Consider the following 25,457-nt stretch of genomic DNA (forward strand, 5'->3'; position numbering starts at 1 on the left):
ATCAGTTTTTGCGAAGATGGATGGTCGCGTGCCGATATTTTGGGTTGCGATGGATCAGCTTCCACTTGTTAGCTTGGTGATTTCACTGCCGATGTGAATATTATTACCTAGTGTCCCGGTCTGTCATCGTCTTATGTCTGCTGTAATTGGTTATCGCATGTTGTCGCTACGCGTCACGCAAGTAAAACGCATAGCCATGTAAGTGTGGTATTGCCAGGTATGAGGAAAAAAATAAGAGGGTGAGGAGTATTGATGTTAGCATGAGGAGGAGAGAAATCAGGAGGAGAGAGGGCACATCATGGAAGAACCATGCATAGTACAAAATAATTATATGAAGTATAGCATAGCAAATGGTGAGAAAGGGAAAGCGCAAGAGAGAACAATAGCATAAGGAAAAGGTAAAAGAGAAAGGAAAAGCTATAATATAGCACAACCTCGTATAGTATAGCATTGTATAGCATAGAAAGGGGGAAAATGGGAAGTGATAGTGAGGAGGGGTATATGAGAGTGAGGAGGAGAAGGAAAAAGGAGGAAAGATGAAGGAGGAAGGAAGGTATAGTGCCACTGCATCACAAGTGTAGGTTTCCTTTCCCGCCATAGACGCCGAACAGGCTACGTATGTGTTTGAAATGCCTGCTCATGCATGGCCGAAAACACTGACACCGACCAAGGGCATGTCATTCGTTGCACCGCCCTTCTTACAGCTTTTATTTTGATTGCAACTGCATGCGTATTTCGAGCTTGGCAGATGGTGCAGACTATATCGTGGATATGCTAGGATAACACATGATTTTTAATTTTAAACAAACAGTTTGCTTACATGCGTGCCCAGTTAGGAGATATTTATTTACAGCAGCTATAACAAAGTTAAAAAGGTGTCCTTTCTAATATCACTAGTCATCTTTATTAGTGCTGTAATAGTCCAGTGGCAATTCAAAAAATCATATTGATAGCCAGCTAATCAAAACATTTTATTATAAAATCTCCATAAAATGAACATCGAGGGAAACGGGGTGTAACAAACTTCATTCATTTTTTCTTTTTGATCTTATTGAAACGCACATATAACCTTTTTTTTTTTTCAATATAATTACGCTCTTTTGCGATTCATCCTATTGAAAGTAAACGTACGTGAGCTAAAGAAGTGAAATATTGCATACCCTATCCACAACAATAAATCGAAGATCACGCTGAGAACTCGCAGATGAGAAAAAAAAAAGAATGTTTTTCCTTTTCGCGGTTTTTCAAGAAGACTCAACATCGTGTGAGTTGCCCCTAGGCAATATTTTAATGTCTACAGTGACGTTTGCAGTTCTAGAACGTACAATATGTTCGTTGTCATTATAATTCTTTATGCACTTGTAATGGTGGCACCTTTGTCGTTGAAATACTGTTTTGTTGCTTGATAAAGCTTTTGCGAGCGTTGGTCATAACTTCATGGACGCATGCACGCTAAGCATCGCGGAACGATAAGGTTTTAAGTATTCCTGATTTCATTTGCGCTGGTGAAAGACAGGAGACTCAATGCAACAAAAAAGATTTAAAAAAAAAATGGCAGCATATCCACGGAGTGAATGATGGGGAATGGGGCGAAGCATTCGTCCGTCCATTCGTTTTTGCTTCCGTCCGTTCCTGCGTACGTCTGTGTAACCGTCCGTGCGTCCATCCACCCGTCCATGCGTGCTTCTGTTCGTGCGTCCGTCTCTGCGTTCGTCCATGCATCCGCGCCTGCGTCCGTTCATGCGTCCATCCATGCATCTGTCTGTTTGTCCGTTCGTCCATCTATTCAGCACTCCAAGTACCATCATCTCGCATCTTTTCATCATATATTCTCCATATAGAAGCACCGCCATCCAGCGGACATTTCAAGGACTAAACGGGAGGTGGCACATGCAAATTTTCTTACGGCTTGCGCTTCGGGTTTACTTCCCACCTTTAACCACCTCGAGTTCATGGTATATACTAGTTCACTGTATTCATGGCTATGCGGCCCAACGCTCGCTAAACCTTTCTAAAACCAAGGAGGTTACACCCAGCGAGTATAACGTAGCAACCCTTTCTTGTCAGATTGTGCTCAATGTACATGCCAATAGCTGCTAATGGGGATCGGAGCGTGCGCGTTACATAAAGGCCGAATGCTCCTGTCTCTCATTCCTTTAGCAGCCGATAACATGTGCATTGAGCACTATCTTTTATTGTTCAACAACGCACAGAAGAAATCTCTCACCGGAACCACCTTGGAGGTCAAAATCGTAAGGGCCGCTATTTCGGATATGCGCCACTGGTGGTTACGTGCTACGAGGGACGCACAAGCCACGCCATAAGGAGCGTCTTAGCGTCTCACGTCGTCGTTAGCGTCTCACGGCGTCCCTGGGCTGGCGGACGCCCGTCATGGCGAGCCAGCCCCCGAAGAAGGCGCTAGCCTTCGACGTAGTCGTCCCCGAGGGGACTAGTCCCGAAGACGTCGTTGACGCGACGTCTTCAATAGTAGGAATCGAAGAAGTATACTGCGTTCAGCACTTTGGAGGCCGGAACTACCAAGTTACCGTCAACAGTGAGGCCGCACTGGCCCAAATCGTAGACGCGTCGCACCTTATCATCCGAGGAGAGCGCGTCGCCATCGTACCCCTGGGACCCCAAGTGACCCAAGTGACCGTCCTGTTCCTGCCGTGCCGCGTACCCAGCGAAGTCCTCGCACAAGCACTCTCTCCCTACGGGAAGGTGCTGCACATCACCAGAGGACTCATGGGATCGCGCCCAACCGTGACCACTGGGACGCGATACGTCCGCATGGAAATGAAGGCTTCGTCACCGGTGCCCAACTACCTCAAGGTCGCGGGCCATCGAGTAACCTGTGACTATAAAGGCATCCAGCGAGTGTGCCGTCGATGTGGAGACAGTGGGCACTTCCGCATGAACTGCACAGCTCCGTTTTGTGGAAGGTGCGGCGTTTATGGCCACGACGGGAAAGGCTGCTCGCTGCCGTGTCGCCGTTGTGGGGACCCGCATGCCACCGTGGCCTGCACCATCCGGCCATCGTATTCCGAGGCGGCATCCAAGGATTTCCCTCCACTTCAACCAGGAACGCCATCTAAGAACAAGTGCGACGATTCGTCAACGCGAGCCGTGGTAACCGACCACGACCAAGGTGTGCCAATCGCGACGCTGCACCAGACGCCCACTGCGTCCCCAACGATTCCGGGCCTGGTACTCCCTCCAGGTACTGAAAACTTAAGTTCCCCGCGTCCCGTGGCCATTTCTGAGGAATCGCAGGCCAAGCCCTCGTCAGACGAAGCGCCTCGTGAGGACGGCGTCTCGGATGGGAATATTGCATCTGAGGCTCCTCGCGTTGCTGCTCTGTCGACAACAAGTTCAGGTGTCATCGAGGAGTCTACATCTCAAGACGACGACGCCTGCATTAACGAAGACTCCAACAGCACCGCGAGTGAGGCGCCCCTACAAATTGACGAAGACACCAGCCCCAGTGACTTAAGCCAGGACAGTGGAGACGTCTTTGTACCATCCTCGCTCAAAAACCCGGACACCAAACGCCACCGGATAACTACTCGTGACTTAGAAGCCCCCACCAGAGACAGAAGTCCGCTGCGGACTTCGACGCGATCCCGGAGGCCCCGAGCCTCCGGTGGATCGCCTGGCCGGAAAAAATGACTCAGCCACTTGCGGGGCATTGGCTCCCGCACCTGATAAAGGTACCCCTGCATTTGCGTGATTCTATACTATGTTTTCATTTTCCCCATGGCTCTTACTCTAAAAGTTATTACTTTTAACGTTCAAGGTTTCCGAAATCCACAAAAACAGGCTGAGGTATTGGCTTTTGCACGTTCAGTGCACTGTGATTTGCTGTTCCTGCAAGAAACAAATTTTTTCAAGCTTTCTGATGTACTCGCTTTCAAGCGCGCGTTCAATTTTGATTGTTTCTTTTCGTACGCCAGCACGCATTCGACTGGCGTCGGAGTCGTTATTTTTAACCGAGGTCTTTTACGTGACCATCATGTTTCCTTCGATGCCTTCGGACGCGTGCTGGCGTTCGACTGCACCTTTTTTTCGTTAAGAATAAGATTTGTTGCCGTGTATGCCCCAGCGGCACGCGAGAACTCAAACGCGTTCTTCCAATCTCTTGATGCGTTTCTTTTAAATTCCCGACATGTGGTACTTTTAGGGGATTTCAATTGTGTCTTAGACTCACACGCAGACGTTCGAGGTCCGGGTCGCGGCCGGTCAAACTGGAATGCCAGAGAACTCGAACGTCTAGTGCAGCAATTGGCATTGAGTGACATTCATCAAAGTGTGCATGGCAGTAATTATGCCTATACTTGGCGTCGAGCAGCGTCGAGCAGCCGAATTGATCGCGTGTATGCATCCCCCAGTCTCATTACCTACGTTCACGACACCGGGGTAATGTCATTGCCACCGACACCAGTATACATTAGCGACCATCGGCCGGTTATGTTCTCTCTCCGCCTGCCAGCGGGGACGCCAACGGTTCACAGACCATGGCGTCTCGATTGCCGCGTCCTCCAGGACTCTCAGGCTACAGAGAAATTATCCCGAGCGTTACGCGCATCGCTCATTGGGGCTGATGTAGCTGATTGGGATCGCCTCAAAGAACAGTGGCGGCATCATTGCAGTGCGTCGGGCAGAGGACTTTGCACCCGTATGTCGAAAGATGCGTCATTGTTAATCCAGAAGATACGCATTGCCAATCGAGATCCCAGTCCTTCCACTGTAATGTTGGCATGGCAAGAGGAGCTCGTTGAACGGTACCAGCGTATTATGCGCGCTTCTTCACTCTCGGCTGCAGCTTGGCGCTGTAGACGTGCACCCTGTGCGCACCCTGAGGTGCTAAGGTATGCACGCAGAGCTCTGCTTTGTCCACCAGGCTCGCCTGCCCACTCGCTGAACTCTATCACCCCAGCTGCTGCGGGTACGCGCGACTTTCAGGAATTCACTCAACACTTTGAGTCAATAGCTAAATCTGGTGCTAATGTCTGTTACCCAGGATCCATTTCTTCGCATCCTCTGCTAACAGATTTACCTCATGATTCCAACATGTCAAATGACGTCCTCCTATCACCGCCATCCGATGACGAAATCAAAGGCGCATTAGACGCAATGAAAAAGGGATCGGCCCCAGGGCCTGACGGACTCCCTGCAGAGTTTTATGTACAGTTCTGGCCTATCATTGGTCCAACTATGTCACGCGTCATTCGCAAGTGTTTCCAAGATATTACACTTCCAACTTCTTTCCACAAAGGCCGTATAACACTAGTTCCCAAGAAAGACCCAAGGTCCATGCGACCAGAAGATTGGCGCCCTATTACCCTGCTCAATGTAGATTACAAGCTCTTGGCTAACATTTTGGTGCGCCGAATCAGTCCATTTCTTGCAACACTAATCGCTCCCCACCAGGTCTGTTCTGTTCCGGGCCGAGAAATACACACCCATACGTGGTTAACGCGTGACATCATTCAATACACCATTAGCCGATGTGCGCAAGGACTGTTGGTTTCATTAGATCAAGAGAAAGCTTTTGATTTCATAGAACATGGCTACATACTAAATGTTTTACATGCATACGGATTCCCGGATAAGTTCATTGACCTTATCAACGCGATGTACACTAATTTAGAAAGTACCCTTTACTTAGATTCCCGTGAGAGTCACGCATTTAGAGTCACGCGTGGGGTCCGTCAAGGGTGTCCCCTCTCCCCAGTGTTATTTATCCTTGCATTAGAGCCCTTCTTAAGGGCCGTTGAACATCACCCGCAGATTCGTGGCTTACCTCTACCCGGTAACACTCAAGTAAAGGTCGCTGCATATGCAGATGATATCACTCTGTATGTACATAATGAACAGTCGCTGCAGCATGCTCTTGATACATTCCATGATTTCGGTATTATCTCCGGTGCAAAGTTAAACTTTTCTAAAAGCCAGTATTTTTTCATTGGCAACCCCAGCGGTCGTATCAACATCACGTCGCCTTTACAGTGGTCTCCTGAGATTTCAATACTCGGAGTTACTTTCACTGTATTTGGTATACAGGATAGTATCTGGTCATCCGTTGTACAAACTCTTCTAAATGATATCAAAGCAGCCAGGCACTTCGAATTCCCCCTCTTGGAACGCCGATACTTAACTCAAACGGTGTACCTAGGAAAATTTTGGTACCTTTGCCATTCTGTTAAACCACCGCTCCACGTCTGCAGGAAAGTGCAAAGCTGCATCAGTTCATTTTTTTGGTCTGGTGGCACAGAATTGTTATCGCGTCCAGCGTTAGCTCAACCGCGAGATCAAGGCGGTTTTGCATTCCCTGACGTTTCCGTCGCGGCTTCTACATTGTGCCTCCGCACTCTATTGCGAATACTAAGCAATGATGACATGCCCGCTCAGACACTGGCTCGCTACCATCTGGGGCCATCACTACGTGTCTTCTTGCCGGATAGCCAAACAAACAAAGGTCCCCAATCAACTGAATTACCACCTTTGTATCGAGCCCTTCTGGCATTTCACCGACGTTTGGAAGCTACGTGCCCAGAGATAGAGGAGGCCGATTCTAAAGTGGTGGACACAATGGCCGCCCTTCTACGGCCCTTGGTGCCCCAGCATCGTCAATCTGTATTGAACCGCGCTTGGAAACCAATAACTGCCGCAGTGTTGCCAGGGCATCTCAGAGACTTTGTCTGGAGGCTGGGCTGGGGCTTGCTCCCCACGCGAGATCGGTTGCAGCGATGGCAGGTAGTTCGCACATCCACTTGCCCCAACTGCGTCATGGTAGAGACCAATCGACATGCGACGTTTGAATGTGTGGTTTCTCGCCTTTTTTGGCGTGCGGTTAATGCTGGTTTTCGGGGACAGGGTGTGCGAACTTTCGTGTCCAACGGCCGATTTCCGCGTAGCCGCTTCTCCGCTCTCTTAATAGTTGCGGGGCTGTTCAGCCTTTGGAGAAACCGATGTGAGGCCGTAGCTGCCAATTGCCGCCGGCGTGCTTTGTGGCCGATACTGGGGAGAATGAGACGAGAGATCCTCGCGTTCCTCTCCGAAGAGCTTTTCTTCCTCGGGGAGCAAGAGTTTCTGCGGCATTGGTCGTGCCCTTTCGTCAAGGTGGAACATGAAAGGATACAACTCAATTTTCGACCAACTTGGTGCTAAGCAGCGCCCGTTGAGTTGTTATATATGATTTCATTTGTTACAAATTGTGTTTCATTTGGATCTATTGTATCGTTATACCCCTGTATCGTGATATCACATTGAATTTTTGTGTACATGTATGCCAACATAATCATGTATATTAGAGCAAATGTCTTCACTGTAACGTAGTGATGTTAGTCGTGAAATATAGATGTGCCGAAGTGTATGTGCCCTGTTGCTGGAATGGTATGAAGCCTTTGTGTTCTGTACATGCTGTAAATAAACTTTTTCTAAACAAGGAGCTTCGCCCCTAAAAAGAAGATTGTCCTTGCATGTACGAACATGTTATATCGTAGCTCAAGAATACATATTTCTAGTTACTCGAATGTACATTCATTGAGAATCTTTGGTAGGACCCAACGTATTCCTCAATAATCGTTGGGTTAGCTCAACAGCCTTACCTCTTATGCACGTCGGCGTACGTGCGCGATTTATATACGCCCTCACTGGCACCAATTGGATGCGTACGTGCGAATACGGCATCCCTGATCGCATATTCAATAAGCACAATGTAAGCAAGCTAAAGCGTCCAAGAGTGCTTATGAAATGTCCGTATACCACATGTGCTTTTTTAAGAAACAGCATCCGAGACAATAGAAAAGGGACGGCCTTTTCTTCGCGCGGCTTCTTGCTCGAGCAGCGACGTGTTCTGTTTCATCCCGATACGATGGCGTTACGTACGACGGTCTTCACTTTCCGTATTGACATAAATGTTCAGTTAAGACTGTTGCGATTGAATGCGTCGTTATAGTTTTTCATTATCGAGCGCCAGAATGGTTTCTTGTATGCTCAGGCTAGTAAAAAAAAAAGAATGTTCATTTGATTTCATTTATTGATTGTGTCAGCCCTTCTTCGTGGGATATTCCGCAGAAGTGAAATAAAGTCGTATTTAAACGACAATGCACATAATAAGAACGAAAGAAATATTCGTTACCGAAACACTTACGCATCATTTCACAGCACGTATCAAAATACATAAAACAAACCTAATATAACTGGAAGTTCGTCAATGAAACATAGGAAAAGAAGGCATCCCTGCTGAAACACATATATAATACTGCGAACAAAAAGCATCTCAAATGTCATATGCATTTTACTGAAGACCCTATAGCAGTTGTGTGCATTGCGGTTTATACATTACATTAATAAAAAATATAGGCAGGTCCCACGTACTATGGAAATCGATGATATGCGAAGCGCGAATGAGAAATCTCGATATGTCGCTTCAAAATCAGCACAACATTACGAGGGGGAGGTAAATGGTGCCGTACACGACTTTCGTGTCATGATTATCATGTTTGGATGTGTCGTTTACCTTCGTCATCTATTCACGTCACGTGATACCAAATTTTTATATGTGGAGCTAGCAAAACATGGCCGCAAGCACGCTATGAGCATGGTATGATGTCATGTTCTTACATGGCACGCGTGTCAGGATTAGCATGTTTCCACCAGTCATATATTTCGCCCTCCATTGACGTCACGTAGCACCAAATTTGGTATATGTGGAGCTAGCGAAACGGCCGCGAGCGCATCATGAAGTGCCCAATTACTTCAATGTAGCGTTGACGCGCGCGCGCGCTGGGCACAGCGACGCTACGTTAGCAAAGCGCGAGCACTCTATAGTGTGACGCCAGGCGCGACCAGCGTCCTTCAGCGCGGCCCGACGGTGACCGGCGCGAATTGCCACATGCTGCATTTCGTGCCGATGCGTTACCAAAAAAACACTGCGTCTCCCTCTTTTCGTGACGGAGGGATGCCGGACGCGCTGAAACGCGCATGCGTCAAAGCAACGCAGCGGAACGCGCGCCTGCGAGTATATGGCAGGACCGGCGCCTGGCGTGGCAACGCAGGCGTGACGCGACAAAATGGACGCCGGCGAGCACGCGCACCGCATCACGTTGAAATGTATTGGAGCCTTGACTGTGGCATGTATCATGTTCTCACATGACACGCATCTCATGATTATCATGTTTGCACCATTCACATATCTTCGTCATCTATTGGCATCACGTAATACTAAATTTGGCAAACTAGGGAAGTAGGCAAGCTAGAGAAACGGCCGCGAGCGCATCATCAGTGTGGCATGTAGTCATGTTGTCACATGACACGCATGTCATGATTATCATGTTTGAATGGGTCATTTATGTATGGGGTCCGTTCGCGTCGCATAATATCATGTTTGGTGCATGTGAAGCTAGCGAAACGGCCGCCAGCGCATCATTAGTGTGGAATGCAGTCATGTTGCTACATGACACGCATCTCATGATTATCAAGTTTGCACCAGTCACATACCTTCGTCATCCATTCACGTACCATAATACCAAATTTGGTATATGTGACAATAGCAAAACGGCCGCGAGCGCATGATGAGCGTTGCATGTAGTCATGTCATTACATGACACGCATGTCTTGATTTTCATGTTAGGGTCTATCGCTTGTGTTCGCCGTGCAATCATGCCATACCATACCAGTTTTGCAACATGTCATGTGAACAGAACCACCGCAAGAGCTGCAGAGCCATGAAATGTAAATCATGCCAGTCATGACAGACATGTCAGGATTTTCATGTTATGACTAGTCAAATATGTTCTTCATACAGTCATGTTATGCCATACCAAGTTTGGTAACGATACCCATATCGGAATGGCCAGGAGAGCTAAAAGGCGTGTGTGGATAGATAGATAGATAGATAGATAGATAGATAGATAGATAGATAGATAGATAGATAGATAGATAGATAGATAGATAGATACGCTCAAAGTTGCCGAAGTTCGCTAGGAAATGCTTCGTATTTAAAATAGTTATTGCAGGAACTGGTCACATAGTAATACAAGCCAGGGTGTAGCCCTGAACGCTGACGTCGGCACGTGCTGTTCAGCCGATGATCGTTCACTGATTGTAAGACGCCCATAGTTAGTGGGAGACAAAAGGCAAAAATATATATAGCGAGGTAAGGTATCATGCCGAGCGCAAAGCTTTTTTCGTGACAATTTGGTACAAAGCTCGACTGTAGTATACATCTGATGCAACAACTACAGCACTTGTTCAATAGGAGTAAATACAAAGGTACCTAAGATAGGAGTAAAGGAACCCGGAATGACACTTTCATCACCAGGGCACCAATTTCCAGCAGGCCCAGTACAGACAACCATAAGATTGTTGAATTTGATTACGACTTCGACCACAGAAAACGCTTCCATCCCTCAGACCTTTGCCAAAAAAAGAAAGCCGCTACCGTCCACAACATTTTCGAGGCGACCGATACATATCTCACTGATGACGAATATGACTCAGTTTGGCACGTACAGCGAAACACTGAGCGAAACTTGGGTACAGCTTTAATGAACCACTATTTTTTTTTTCTTTTCCATGTCGCAACGTACACGTTTCAATACTCTCCTGCGGCAGCATTTTCTACTTTAAAATGGCCGTAACCTTGAATATAGCTCAAATTGAAAACGCGTGGCTTCGTGGGAGATCCGATTGTGGCTTGCAAAGAATCCTTTTGCGTATTCTCCTAGTGTAGTTGCATCACTGTACCTTTCGGCCATACTTCGTAAAGGGCCCCTGAATCGTTGCTGATTTATTGGTGTCCTTGGTGCGCCAGGCGGAGATAAAAGTGGAATCTGCGGATGGGATTATGCTGCCCATAGACGACGCGACGACGCATTACCGTACCATCATATTGTAGCAGAGAGGCCGTAAGAACCAACGAGGTTGATGCTCCGATTGTCGCTTCTGATTTCTCGGCGCAAAACCATCGTAGCGTCAATCATTCACGACGCCTTGTAACCGCTGTTTGTTCGCGCCCACGAATAAGCTCTTCAGATGGGTGTGTGGCGGCAAGAGGTGGAGGGGTGGGGGTGGGTAGTGTGTTATATATATTTATATAATATTTTTTTTTCTTTGAAAACGGCTTGCACCCTTTGGTCTGGATCAGTGGTAAAATAGCTGACTGCAACGGAGAGTACCCAGGATTGAGCCCTATACGAAAACCCACTTGCTTTTTTTTTGTTATTGTTATCGTTAATAAAGAAAAAGTGCCGAAATGCTGAGTTGTTTGTTTAGTTACACGAGGAAAAATCAGTGTTAAAAACAATCTCTTCAGATGGGTGTGTGGCGGCAAGGGGTGGAGGGGTGGGGGTGGGTAGTGTGTTATATATATTTATATAATATTTTTTTTTTCTTTGAAAACGGCTTGCACCCTTTGGTCTGGATCAGTGGTAAAATAGCTGACTGCAACGGAGAGTACCCAGGATTGAGCCCTATACGAAAACCCACTTGCTTTTTTTTTTGTTATTGTTATCGTTAATAAAGAAAAAGTGCCGAAATGCTGACTTGTTTGTTTAGTTACACGAGGAGAAATCAGTGTTAAAAATGATCTCTACCAAGTCTCTCGTTCATGTTGTCATACTTATAAGAATTTTCAAAACTGGTTGACAAAATGAAATCTTTCACAGTTAAGGAAGTAGCACACGTGCTAGATGAACCTATGCTCTCTCGTCATACTAATCACGATGCAGGCCGTCTGAAACTCCCGATCATTTTGCGCTCAACCACTGAGCACCGCGAATACACCAGCCACACGCTCAAGCGATTCCGGAGAGCATGCCACTCGTCTCATGAGTGGTGAGGGATTAAAGGATTCCCTGCTCTTGGGACACGGTTTGTGCCACCACACGGACCCGCCAGGGGCGTAGCCAGGGGGTGGCACGCCGGGCACGTGCCCTCCCCAAAATTTTTTTTCGCCCCGACACAGAGAGCCGAAAATGGCCAGTTTAGGGAGTGCCCCTCTCTAAACTAAAATGGTGCCCACCCTCCCCCTCAAAAAAAATTCTGGCTATAGGTGCTTGCCGGTGGCAAGCGAGGCTGTACGAGTGGTTGTCCCATCTCGCCTTACTTAGCGTTGTGAGTGGCCCCCAGAAAAGGGGTAGCAACGATGTCTCTACCACGGCATTTCTGTCACCCCATTTCCTTTCGTTGCAGATACGAGCAGACCTGATTCAACTGCAGCTTTGACGTGCACCATGCGCGTCTCACTGGACAACGCAAGTACGCTGCAGATGCCGATGGATGTCACTTTCTTGTAAATGAGCAGTGCAGTTAATCGAGAAGTACCATGCAGTTAAGACTTTGCATCGGAAACATACCCAATATCAATATGTGAACTGAGCAAGACACAAGTGCTACACAAGTACCTTCTGCTGTAGCAATATCCTGCTCCTCCAACAGAGAGTGGCGTCTGTGCACTTTATCTGCATCTCATGTGCAGCTGTACGGCCTGAGAACATCTGCAGCACCAATCCACCTACGACACTAGGTCACCCGCAGCGTGTAAAAGCAACCTTCCATCACAGACGGACATGCCTATCGTGTCGTCATCGTTCTCATACCGAGCAGGGATTTCCGAGCGTATATAATTTCATTCTATTGTCAGTTGGCAATCTAGATATGGTTTTCCATGCTTTGTTTTCTTTTATCGAGGAAAGGAGTGGTTTGGTTGCAAACGCCGTCAGTAATGTAAGATGGTGGCTCTTCATAATCCCATCACGTTGTCACGAGAGCAGGATGCGTCACTTTCGCCAAGATGAAGCATCCCGCAGACGCTGACACACCTCCACTTACATATCCCGGCTGACGTTTCGCTTGCATTAGAGCACATCGATCTTGATGACGCTGGCGCCGCACTTCGTTCCTACAACGTTTTCAACGTCCTCCGCAACACCACAGTCGTGCCAAAGATGACACACACGAAGACACATGAATTGTAAGTAAACACTTTTTGTCTTTCTGTGTTCGCATCATCTCTATGCCAGTCATGGTGATGTCATCAGGGTAGTCTAGTTCTGCTGCTCTTCTACCACGATTGCCGAAGCCTTTTCCAAATACGTGCTGTATGAATGCGCTATCTTTAATGCACTTGTAGTGTTGATTGACGGCTTTCGGCACATGCAAAGAAAATTTATTATGAGAGCTCTACCATAACCTAACGACGGGTTTATTCAGTCAGCCATTTTTTTTTCTTCAGCAGTCTCGTTCGTGAATTAGTCGTCTCGATTGAACTAACCTAGCAACTTTCTGCCCTAGTCCTGGTTCTGGTCACGGTCTTGGCTGCTGCTGGGATTCTGCCGTGCTATTTTTTATCTGCAATAAAATAGGCCATGTAAGCATAATTATTTTGCCTTTCGGCGTCCTTAATTAAAGTTGTAGTCAAGAGTCGCGCAAACGTCGGGATTTCGTATCTATATTCTACCTCGTGTTAGATTCCCAACGGTTTAGTGGCTAAGGCACTCGGCTGCTGACCCCCTGATCGCGGGATCGAATCCTGGCCGCGTCAGGCGTACAGTCGATGGACACAAAAATTCTTACGCTTGTGTGCTTAGATTTAGGGGCACGTTGAAAAATCCTAGGTGGTCCAAATTTTTGGAGCCCTCCACTGCAGGCTCTCTCATATTGATGACGTGGGTTTTTGTCGTTAAACCCCAAGACTTTTTATTATCTATCTTGTGTTGACGTTGTCTTTTTTTATGAAATGACTTTGACTTTATTCAACTATAGTCACCTGTAGGCATAGCTCGTTTATTTGCGTTAATACCCATTTGACAAGTTAGCATCCTTTTGTTTAGTATTGTTGCAATGACTTACATAGGTGTATTTTTTAACATAAATATTGAACTGAAAGCAACACGTTCGTGTTGTCACTTGATTGAGATTACGCCGGGGGTTAAGAACAAGCCATTAGAGATCTAGCGTAAACAAAATAAAATATTCGTCCTGAATGCTTTAATGCATGCGGCACAAACCGTGAACTGAGAATCAGGGCGAAGGACCAAAAGATTGCCGAGACCTTGAGATGCCCATTCTCGGCGCTGCTCCGAGCGCTTCGAATTCCTCAACCGCCCAACCTTTTCACGAGACGTGTTACTCAATTTCACCGCGATCTCTTTTTTTTTCTTACCGCTTTCGTTTTCTTCACAAGCAATGCTTCATTTTACTTGACATCAGGGCAACTATACATTGCAGACCGGTTGGCGCCTTTGACCTCCTTAGATCCGTATTGAAGGCACGAGCCAATTCCTTCATGCATAGCTCCGCTCGCATTACAGTGTTGAGTACTGCTTTCAGTAGCGAGGCAGTGTAGGGGCACCTATAGGCAACAAGATTTGGTCCTAATCGCTGACGCTGATCTCGGAGTAATTGCGATTACTTCTAAGTACGCACGAGAAAGGCAAAATGATACACAAATCAGGTCTGCGTCACTTGCACACACGAAAGGGTTCAGGTGAAAACCACCGTTAACCTTCACCGCTATCGCGAAATCGAGTTCACGCGCCGATAAGGATCTTGATTGCGTTTCACCGAACCACTTTCTCTGACGCAATGGTGGCAAAGGACTCTAAGGAAAAATACTGTATTGTATTTTTATTGGAGCTAGTCAAATACGAAGGTGCCAATGAGGCACAAAGAGTTTGATTGATATGTTGGGTAAGAGGCACAAAGAGTATGCAGCCGAAACTGCAATGCAATCTCTTTGTTTAATTCACAATCAGTCTGGAGTAGTTTAGCGCAACTCAAGGTTCTTGTGCTCACGAAAAAAAACATTTTTTTTGGGCCGCTCTATTTGTGAAAGTCATTCAAAACCTTGCTGATGATGAGACGTTGTATTTTTTTTTTTTTGTTCAACTCTCTCATGGCTGCTCTTGGCATTCCCTAATGTCACAATCTGTCACTCAGTACCGAACACGGCTAATATGATTGTCGATTTTACGAATTTCATTTTTTTCCCGAGGCCTACAAGCGAAAATTGCAACCAATTTTCAAAAATAAACAACAGGTGCGTGTAGACAGCTGTACTTCTAGCCACTATGATATCAAACAATGAGAAAAAATCAAGGTAGCAGGAAAAGACTGGGACTCGAAAGAAAGGCATGAGAAAAATGACGCTATCATCTTTCAAGATTTAGCCGGAACTTAGTTGGGAAATTCAGACTTCACTTATTAGCCAGTGTTGAACCATTAAAGACGTCTTGACGCAGTAGTAGTGACGTTTGAGCTTGCTGATACATGCTCAGCCGAGAAAACTGGGACGCAAAAAGATGAAGACGCATGAACATTCCGATGTTCATATTTCATATTCATTGTGTCTCACTGTTTTCGGGTGATAGCATTCGCAGTACTGAGGCTTGTGGTTAACGAGATTTGTACGTCTGCTAGCATACTTTTATTTCCTTACTGTCTAAGGTTTTAACGTTTCCAGATGTTGTAAGTCTGTGAGTTTGCACATGCGTATTTGTACATACATGTTTGTAAGTGCGTGCGTAATGTTTGTGCATATTGTCCATGAGGTTCATCATATATGGCAACAAAACCATCGGTTTTCTCGATGTTTCAAAGGGCGTGAAATTCAGCCTCATCAAGCCAGGTCTGATGATACGTCTGATGTTATGCAGCCCGAATATAGACAAAAAAGGTCACTGCCCAAACACGCCGTACATACGGTTAACCAACAAAGCTTAAACGTGAGACCCAGGTGTTAATCACTGGGTGAATTGCAACGGTTCACTGAAATCTTTTTCAATAATTGGCTACATTTGTCCGCAAATCATAAACGGTGTTGGTGTCCCATGTGTTCCCTGCTTCATCTTTTAATATTAAGTAGGCAAGTAGAAAGATTCATTGAATTTCCGTGACACATTCGTTTTTACTGCTCTGGTTGTGCCCCCACGTACACTGTAAGCAAAAACTATCCGAGTTTGGGGTTTTTCCGGCTCATGACCTCTGAAAACTCTCTCGCGTTTAAAATTACTACCTCGCGTAGGAGTAAAAGATGGTACATGACATAGTTTTACCACCACCTCTCAGGCAAGTAGTAAAAGGATGTCAAAATGCAGTTTTACCACTTAGGGAGTTTTCTATCACGTGATTTTTAACCTGCGTTTCAGAGTTTATTACCACGTGACTGCAAGGTGCAGCTGCTTCGGCGGCTTTTGCCCCATACCCCCCTTGTGACGCTCTCAGTGAATACTGAAGGTACGCGAAGCCCACAGATGTGTGTTTTTTTTTTTTTTTTTTTTTTTTTTTTTTTTGTGCCCCGCCGCGGTGGTCTAGTGGCTAAGGCACTCGGCTGCTGACCCGCAGGGCGCGGGTTCGAATCCCGGCTGCGGCGGCTGCATTTCCGATGGAGGCGGAAATGTTGTAGGCCCGTGTGCTCAGATTTGGGTGCACGTTAAAGAACCCCAGGTGGTCTAAATTTCCGGAGCCCTCCACTACGGCGTCTCTCATAATCATAGAGTGGTTTTGGGACGTTAAACCCCACATATCAATCAATCAATTTTTGTTTTGTTTTTTTGCATCGCCGTGCCTCTGGACTGACTTCGAGTCAGCGCACTTTTACTGGAACTGGGGGCAGCATAAGCACAACAAGCGAGAACAGCATTCTTTGAACGAAAAAAAAAGAAAAAGACGGAGGGGGGGGGCGGCTTCTCAAAAGAGAAAAAAAAAAGAAGAAAGAAAACCTGCTGTGGAAAGTCGTCCTGCATATTTTCGCAAATTGTTGCTTTTGCTCGGCGGTGGCTTTGGAGACAGACAGTGCAAGAAGCTCGGTATCTGTGTGTCTGGTTGGGCTGATGGATCTCACGTGTTTCCTACATCATCGAGCGACCGTGCTCTTCCGAGCGCCTCCGAACCTGCACGTCGCGGATATCTCCAGATCTGCCAGTGGTAACAAAATCAATCTGGTGTCATCGTCCGTGCTTGCCTGCTGGAGAAGCAATAAGCAGAATGCTTCACTCTGTCGTCGGCACCAAGCCGCGGCCACCAGTGACCAGTGGGAGTGTGTCGCCGGGGCAGGTGAAAGAAGCATCGCTTATATTTTGTTCCACAGTTAGGCGATGTCTGCACGAGTAAAGTGCTGCCCGAATTGCCCACCTCATGCACCAACTGTTCTCAAACATGTAGCACGAAGCCGATAAGAGGCAGACGGAACCAACAAGCGGCGCCCGGTGAGCACGAAGAAAACCCGAACCTGCCTGGATGGTGGTCTTTCGTTGGAAGTATGCATACACCGCCCCGTCTCCGCAAGATAGTGGTCACGTGTTCATTTGTGTCTGAAATGACGACGAAATTCGCACAGGATATGTGTTCTGTGATCGCCAGCTGTGTTTCATCGGATAGCCGTGCTCCTCGAAAAGGCCTAGAACGCCGTCGGTAAGAAGCTTGTGTGCAGGCGTGCACCGCTCCTCTACGCCCGTTGTGATGAATACGTGCTGCTACTGTGTTTGTGCACCGTCGCTCAATTAAAATCATTGAGCTACCATGGTTTGTGTGTACTTAGGTATATTTTATGGACTTGTGCATCAGCAGTGCTAACACGCGTAGGGCAAAGAGCCCGGGGTGCCAAGCAATTATTGGATAATCAAAAAGGTGAGATCGTGTAGATTTATAATAAAAGGTCGGTGTGACATTTAGTGCCCTGCAGCCCACCTGAAGCTTACGCTTGCACCTTCAAGCGTTGTTGTTAATCGACGGAAAAAAAGAGCTCTCCTACCGGCACTACTTGGCCGGTCGAAAAGTCGTGCCTATATATATATATATATATATACCGGATTGTCGAAGTGTAGTCGAGCAACGCGTGCAGTCTGTTCGAGTGGTGTATTATTCTGCATTTGTTGTGTGTGCGTGTTTGTCTGTATGTAAATCTATGTGTCACCAATTCTGCCGTTTAATAAATTCAATCAATTCTGCTATTCAGTAAATTTGTCGTCTCTGGGCGAATGCACCCGTCAGTTTTTATTTTTTTACCACCAGAAATAACTCCCAGTAATCACCTCAAAAACCTTGTGAAGGTAGTAAAAATTTACTCCCTCTATACTCGCTGAAAACCTCACTGGGGTAAATATTTACTACTCTCCCTACGTTCAAAAACTCAGCACGAGAGTAAATTTTTACCTCGGTAGTAGGTGGTAAAGAAAACACAGGAAAGGTAGTGCGCTAGAGGACAAATGGTTTACCCAGTTTTTGAGGTTATTTTAGGTCATTTTTGTTTAGTGTGTATGGCCCATACCTGCAATAGGGGATTGACCAAAAATTATTCATAGGAAATTTTAAACATGCATTGTGAGAAAGCAGGAATGAAAAGCAGACATATGAAGGAAAGATAATATAAAGAAAAGATGTCTTATTCAATTTTAATGCACCAACAATATGAGAAGTTGGGCTTGGCCAACTTCTGTGGCAGTTTTACATGCCACTTAATTTTTGTTGCATACAGTAGGCAGTTCGAACGTCCATTTACGTATTTATCTATATATAGGCACCAATGTCTGGGTTCTGACGTGTTCAAACCTTCAACTTGGGGTAAACCAAAATTAGTATGGGAGGGTATACAATGGTTTGACGAATGTGACTCGCTCCCCATGAGAGGAACAATGTGGCAATCTTGTGGCGTACGTCGTCAAACCCTTTCCGCGCCAGACGCGCGGCACATACCCACGAGCAAGTACGTGCCACAGGTATACGGGCATGTGGCAACGATGACTGACTGTTTATTGAAGATGACAGTCTTTCTTGGGGACTTTCGACGCAAAACTTTTGATCTGTCTTTCTGTACATTTTTCTGTTTGTCCGCTCTTAACGACGCCCTGACCGGCACCAAAGTGGCCAAATGATACTCCAAGTGGCCGACCCCATCCAGAGCGCCCACCAACGTTGCTCAAGGTTCAGTGTTCATACTTGGCGTCTCTCATAATCATATAGTGGTTTTGGGACGTTAAACCCCACATATCAATCAGTGTTCATACTTGTGCGATTGTCAATTAAAAAAATTGGCAGATCCCACACACGGTGGGAATCGATGATATGCGAAGCACAAATGAGGAAGGTTGATATGTCACTTCAAAATCACCACAACGTTGCGAGGTGGATGTAAATTATGGCGTACACGACTTCCGTGTCATGATGATCATGTTTGGATGTGTCGTTTACCTTCTTCATCTATTCACGTCACGTGATGCCAAATTTAGTATTTGTGAACCAAGCGCAACGGCCACGAGCGCTCTATAAACGTGGTGCATTGTCATGTTCTTACACGGCACGTGTGTCATGATTATCATGTTTGAATTAGCCTTATACTTTCGTCATTCATTGACGTCATGTACCATCAGATTTGGTATAAGTGAAGCTCGCGAAACGGCCGCGAGTGCATCATTAAGGGCCCAATATACTCCGGAGTAACGTTGACGCGCGCGCACGCTGGTCACAGCGACGCTATACGTTAGCAACACGTGAGGACTCTATAGTCTGACACCAGGCACGACCCAGGCGACCAGCGTCCGTCGGCGCGGGCCGACGCCAACCGGCGCGAAATCAGACATGCTGCATTTCGCACCCACTACGTTACCCAGACAGCACTTAGTCTGCCTCTTTTCGTGACGGAAGGACGCCGGACGCGCTGAAACGCGCATGCGTCAAAGCAACGCAGCGCAGCGAGCGCCTGCGGGTATATGGCAGGACCAGTGACTGGCGCGGCAACGCCGGCGTGACGCTACGAAACGAACGCCGGCGCGCACGTGCGCCGTGTCACTTTGAAGTGTATTAGCGCCTTGACTGTGGCATGTAGTCGTGTTGTCACATGACATGCGTCTTATGATTATCATGTTTGCACCAGTCACAAACCTTCGTCATCCATTGACGTCACGTAGTACCAAATTTGGCATATGTGAAGCCAGCAAAACGGCCGCAATCGTTTCATGAGTGTGGCATGTAGTCGTGTTGTTACATGACACGCATGTCGTGATTATCATGTTTGGATGTGTCATTTACCTATGTCGTCCATTCAGGTACCGTAATACCAAATTTCGTATATGTGACGCTAACGAAATGACCACGAGCGCATCATGAGCGTGGCATGTAGTCATGTTGTTACATGACACGCATGTCATGTTAAGCATGTTTGCACCAGTCTCATACCTTTGTCATCCATTGACGTCCCGTACCAAATTTGTTATAAGTGAAGCTAGCGAAACGGCCGTCAGAGCATCATGACCGTCGCATGTAGTCGTGTTGTTAAATGACACGCATGTGATGATTTTCATGTTAGCGTATGTCGCTTGGGATCACCATACAATCATGTCATACAATACCAGTTTTGTAACATGTCATGTGAACAAAACCACCAGAAGAGCAGCAAGACCATGAAATGTAAATCATGACATTCATGACATACATGTCATGATTTTCATGTTATGACGAGTCAAATATGCTTGCCATATAGTCATGTTATGCCATACCAAGTTTGGTATCGATAGCATTATCCAAACAGCCAGGAGAGCTAAATGTCATAGGCGGCTAGATAGATAGATAGATAGATAGATAGATAGATAGATAGATAGATAGATAGATAGATAGATAGATAGATAGATAGATAGATAGATATGCTCAAAGTCGCCGAAGCTCGCTAAGAAATGCTTCGCATTTAAAAGCAATTATTGGGCACATCTTAGGCACCATAGCAACACGTCAATATTGTGTATGTGTGTTTCTTATGAGAAAAGGCATACATAGGTAATTCTAAGGACCATATCGTTTATCACGTTGCGTTGACCATGCAACGCTTGCGAGAAAGGGCAAGTGTTTCAAACGCTTTGGTAAGACGACACGGTGGGGGCACCTACCCGTCGCCTTGCGTTCTTCACCTTATCACCTCCGACTGCACGCGCGCTTTGTTTTCCAAGATAACTGCCAGATAGCGCTCATGTCTCACGTGTGACGTGAGTTGATGCGCTCGTTCACCTCTGCTGCACGCTCGAGGCACTCTAACGCAGCGCCTCTAGAATACCATTCACGGAATTTCTTGCGCAGAAGATCAAATAAACGTTTTATTCCCTCTTTTCCGACGCAAGACTATCGCCTTTCGACGACATTTGAAGTACACCATGCAAATACTGGGCCAATTTTTTTCTACCCAGGTATGGCGAGAGCAGACGTGGCTGATTTCAACGCGTGAGTTTTGAGGAAAAAAACTGACATTGGCAATGGTTGACCCGGCGAATGCGAGGAAGAAATGTCAGGGTCCCAGCAGGAATCAAGTACTCTACCACAGAGCCACGCCAGGTTTCGAAACTACTTTTAAAACAAACCTTAACGTTCTTGAATCGTCAACTGAGGGTGCAGTGCTGGCTATTGAATTTTATAAACATTGCATAAATACCCCTTTAACGTAGGGTTAATGTGAATTGTAGTTAGGTGTCATCCACTGAAATTAATGTAGCAGTGTCTGTATAGTTACCACTCTCACGAGCACCAGCGCTTTATATTACCTTAACGCTTCTGGTGTTGCTGATATGCATGTTGCTGTTGTCATCAGTGCCGTTACTTTCAATAAACTGTTATACAAAAAATATGTGGCTGTTTAACGTACGTCTTTGCGTCCACTTTTACATAACTTTAGCTCAACTTTGTAATGTGTCACTCAATAAAAAATAAAATACAGCGCCAATACTATTTTTCAAAACGACTTTAGCCATATATTATCGTGGGGTGATAAATGGTTAATGTCCCTAATCGCAAATAAAACTTAATTGGCACGTTTTCATCGCAGTCCCGATTACCAGTCAGCAAAATATATCATTTCCGGCCACGAAATTGCATCCGCTGAATACTGCGAATATCTTAGCGTCACATTATCGAGTAATATTCTCTGCTCGGCCTACGTTACTAACATAGTCCACTCCACGAATCGCACTCTGGGGCACTTTAGGCTTGCACCCCGCTCAATCAAGTTGGTATCATGTATGTTTGTTCGTCCGAAATCAGAATATGCATGTTCTAACTGTGATCCCCATCAGTGTAACTTATCTGACGTTCTAGAATGAATCCAAAACCACGCTGCGCGCTTAAGCTACTTTGAATATTCTTACACTATAGTGTTTCCAAACTTAAAACCGTGGGCTTACCTTACTGATTTGGATTCACGACGTCACATATCTCGACTGCGCCATTTTCACAAGTTTCACCAACCTTTCATAGAAATTTCAGCCATCCTGCCAGTCCATCACACACCCAGCCCCACAAACTATTAGGACAAGTGTACTCTACACGAGCTTAAACCACCGCCCATCTTCGCTCCTTTTTAGTGACAACTGCAAGGGACTGCAACGATCTGCCTGCATCTACCGCGCACCACTCTGACCCTCATCAATTCAAGATTGCCCTAGAGTCAACTATTTTCTGCGATTAAAAGGCATCCTTCATGGAATAATCCAGCTGAAGCCTTTGAGGAATTGAAAAAAAAAGAAAAGTAACGTTCAATCTTAAGATACGCGAGATCTGTCAATTTGTTCTGCATTTAGAAAAGAAGAATTTCGAGTTTGACAAATGCACGTGTTTTACTGCATGGACAGCGTCCCTTTAGTAATGAGCGCGGTTTGCCTTCAATGCCCTAATTTTGTATGTCACCCCCCCCCCTTTTTTTTTTCGTTTTTCGTTTCAATAGATTGAGTTGCTGACCGCTGTAATTCTACTTTGTCTGTGTAGCACACGGTGTTTTTTTTTTGTCATTTGCAGCGCTTCCTATACCTACAGAAGTATTTTGTTTTTCTCTAAACGCACACAAGTTCATTAATATGAAACTACTTTTTTGCTGTGATGTGGATCTTGTTTGTCAAAAACAAGAGGAAGATAGCATGTGGTGATTGTTATCGTGAGGCGGCAACAAGTATGATTGCGTGATTGAGAGAAAATTAAGGGGAAGTTGCATTTTAATTTCGCCGAACAACCATATTTTAAGCATGTTGATCTGACAATAAAAATTCGAAAATATATTATCGTACTTAAGCTGTCATTGCGTAACAAAAATATCAGAAAGATTACCATGTTTCGGATTATTTGAGAATGTCATGTATTGCACCTTGTTCTCCAAAAATCGTTAATTAGGTTTACGCTGACGGTGCGGTTATCTCATTCATTATTCTGTTTAGCGTTTCCTGGCAACACTAACTTTTAGTTTAAAGTCTTTTCAGGGAACGTATCAATGTAATCAAATAATACAGTTGAGTTTATGTTTCTCTACAGCGTCATTTTTGTGACACTTGTCTCTTTGGAATTCCGGGCTGCAGATATGTTTATGCTAAAAAAAATTATACTACGACTCAAATTTCTCGTGAAGCCATTACAATAAAGACCACTTAACAAAACACATTGTGGGGATAGTTGGTGGTATGATACTCAGCGCTAACGTGTAAACAAAAGCACACAGACAGACATGAGGAACGGGCAGCGTACTTCTCTTTAATTTATTAGAAAAAAAAAACAGACACGCGCTGCGCTCGATGCGAAATATCTTGACGCATGCGCATTTAAGGAACGCAGACTGTTAACTTTCAACATACATAGTTGAAGTGCAGCCCCCTACTCTCATGCTTTTATCTTTTTTTTTTAATACGAAGCATTTCTTAGCAAGCCCCGCCACGGTGGTCTAGTGGCTAAGGTACTCGGCTGCTGACCCGCAGGTCGCGGGATCAAATCCCGGCTGTGGCAGCTGCATTTCCGATGGAGGCAGAAATATTGTAGGCCCGTGTACTCAGATTTGAGTGCATGTTACAGAACCCCAGGTGGTCGAAATTTCTCGAGCCCTCCAATATGGCGACTCTCATAATCATATGGTAGTTTTGGGACGTTCAACCCCACAAATAAAATCATTTCTCAGCGAACCTCAGCGACTTTGAGCGTATCTATCTATCTATCTATCTATCTATCTATCTATCTATCTATCTATCTATCTATCTATCTATCTATCTATCTATCTATCTATCTATCTATCTATCTATCTATCTATCTATCTATCTATCTATCTATCTATCTATCTATCTATCTATCTAGACGCCTACTACATTTAGCTCTCCTGGTCGTTTGGATAAAGGTATCAATATAAAACTCGGTATGGCATAACATGACTGAATGAAGAACATATTTGACTAGTAATAACATGAAAATCACATTTGTGTCATGAATGTCATGATTTAACTTCCATGATCCTGCGACTCATGCGGTGGTTTCGTTCACATGGCATGTTGCAAAACTGGTATAGTATGACATGATTCCATGGAAAATGCTAGCTACAGACCCTAACAGGAAAATCATGACATGCGTGTCATGTAACAACATCACTTCATGCCACGCTCACAATGCGCTCGTGGCCGTTTCGCTAGCGTCACATATACCGAATTTGGTATTACGGGACGTGAATGGATGACGAAGGTATGATACTGGTGCAAACATGATAAACATGAGATGCATTTCATGTAACAACATGACTACTTGCTACGCTAACGATGCGCTCGCCGCCGTTTCACTAGCTTCACATGTACCAAACTCGGTATTAAGCGACGCAAACGGACGACATAGGAAAATGACAAACCCAAACATGATAATCACGACATGCGTGTATTGTAACAACATGACTACATGTCACACTCATGATGCGCTCGCGGCCGTTTTGCTAGCTTCACATATGCCAAATTTAGTTTCACGTGACGGCAATGAATTGTGAAAGTATGTGACTGGTGCAAGCATGATAATCATGCTATGCGTGTCATGTGAGAACATGACTACATGCCACAGTCAAGGCGCCAATACATTCGACGTGACACGGTGTGCGTGCTCGCCGGCGTTCACTTCGTCGCGTCACGCCGGCGTTGCACGCCATGCGCCGGTCCTGCCATATACTAGCAGGTGCGGGCCGCGCTGCGTTGCTTTGACGCATGCGCGTTTCAGGGCGTCCGGCGTTCCTGCGACACGAAAAGATAAAGACGCAGTGTCGTCTGGGTAACGCATCAGCGCGAAATGCTGCATGTCGCATTTCGCGCCGGTTGCCGTCGCGTCGCGCCGACGCGCCTGGTGTCAGACTATATATAGAGTGCTCGTGTTTTCCTAACGTAGCGTCGCTGTGCCCAGCGTGCGCGCTGGGCACAGCGACGCTATATTGGGCCCTTCATGTTGCGCTAGCTCCACATATACCAAGCTTGGTGTTACGTGATGTCAATGGATGCCGAATTATATGACTGGTGCAAAGATGATAATCCTGACGTGCGTGTCATGTAAGAACATGACAATACACCACACTCATAGCGTGGTCGCGGCCATTTCGCTAGCTGCACATATACTTGATTTGGTATCGCGTGACGTGAATAGAAAACGAAGGTGAACGACACATACAAACATGATGATGATGACACGTAAGTCATGTGCGG

At 45.9% G+C, this 25,457-nt stretch overlaps 1 protein-coding gene across 2 annotated transcripts in view; it reads left to right on the top strand.

Annotated features, from left to right (window-relative positions):
* Window positions 1-25,457, top strand: part of LOC142817795 (uncharacterized) — a 65,049-nt gene that overhangs the window by 31,442 nt on the left and 8,150 nt on the right. The window contains exon 1 of one of the 2 annotated variants that reach the window (XM_075895520.1): window positions 12,706-12,979. The exons of the other annotated variant lie outside the window; for it this stretch is intronic. The gene's annotated coding sequence lies outside the window, so the exon portion shown is untranslated. Of the gene's footprint in view, window positions 1-12,705; window positions 12,980-25,457 lie in introns of those variants that run through there. 2 annotated transcript variants of the gene reach the window in all.

Source organism: Rhipicephalus microplus, chromosome 5 (genome assembly GCF_043290135.1).
Source record: "Rhipicephalus microplus isolate Deutch F79 chromosome 5, USDA_Rmic, whole genome shotgun sequence".
In the NCBI taxonomy this organism is placed as follows: domain Eukaryota; kingdom Metazoa; phylum Arthropoda; class Arachnida; order Ixodida; family Ixodidae; genus Rhipicephalus; species Rhipicephalus microplus.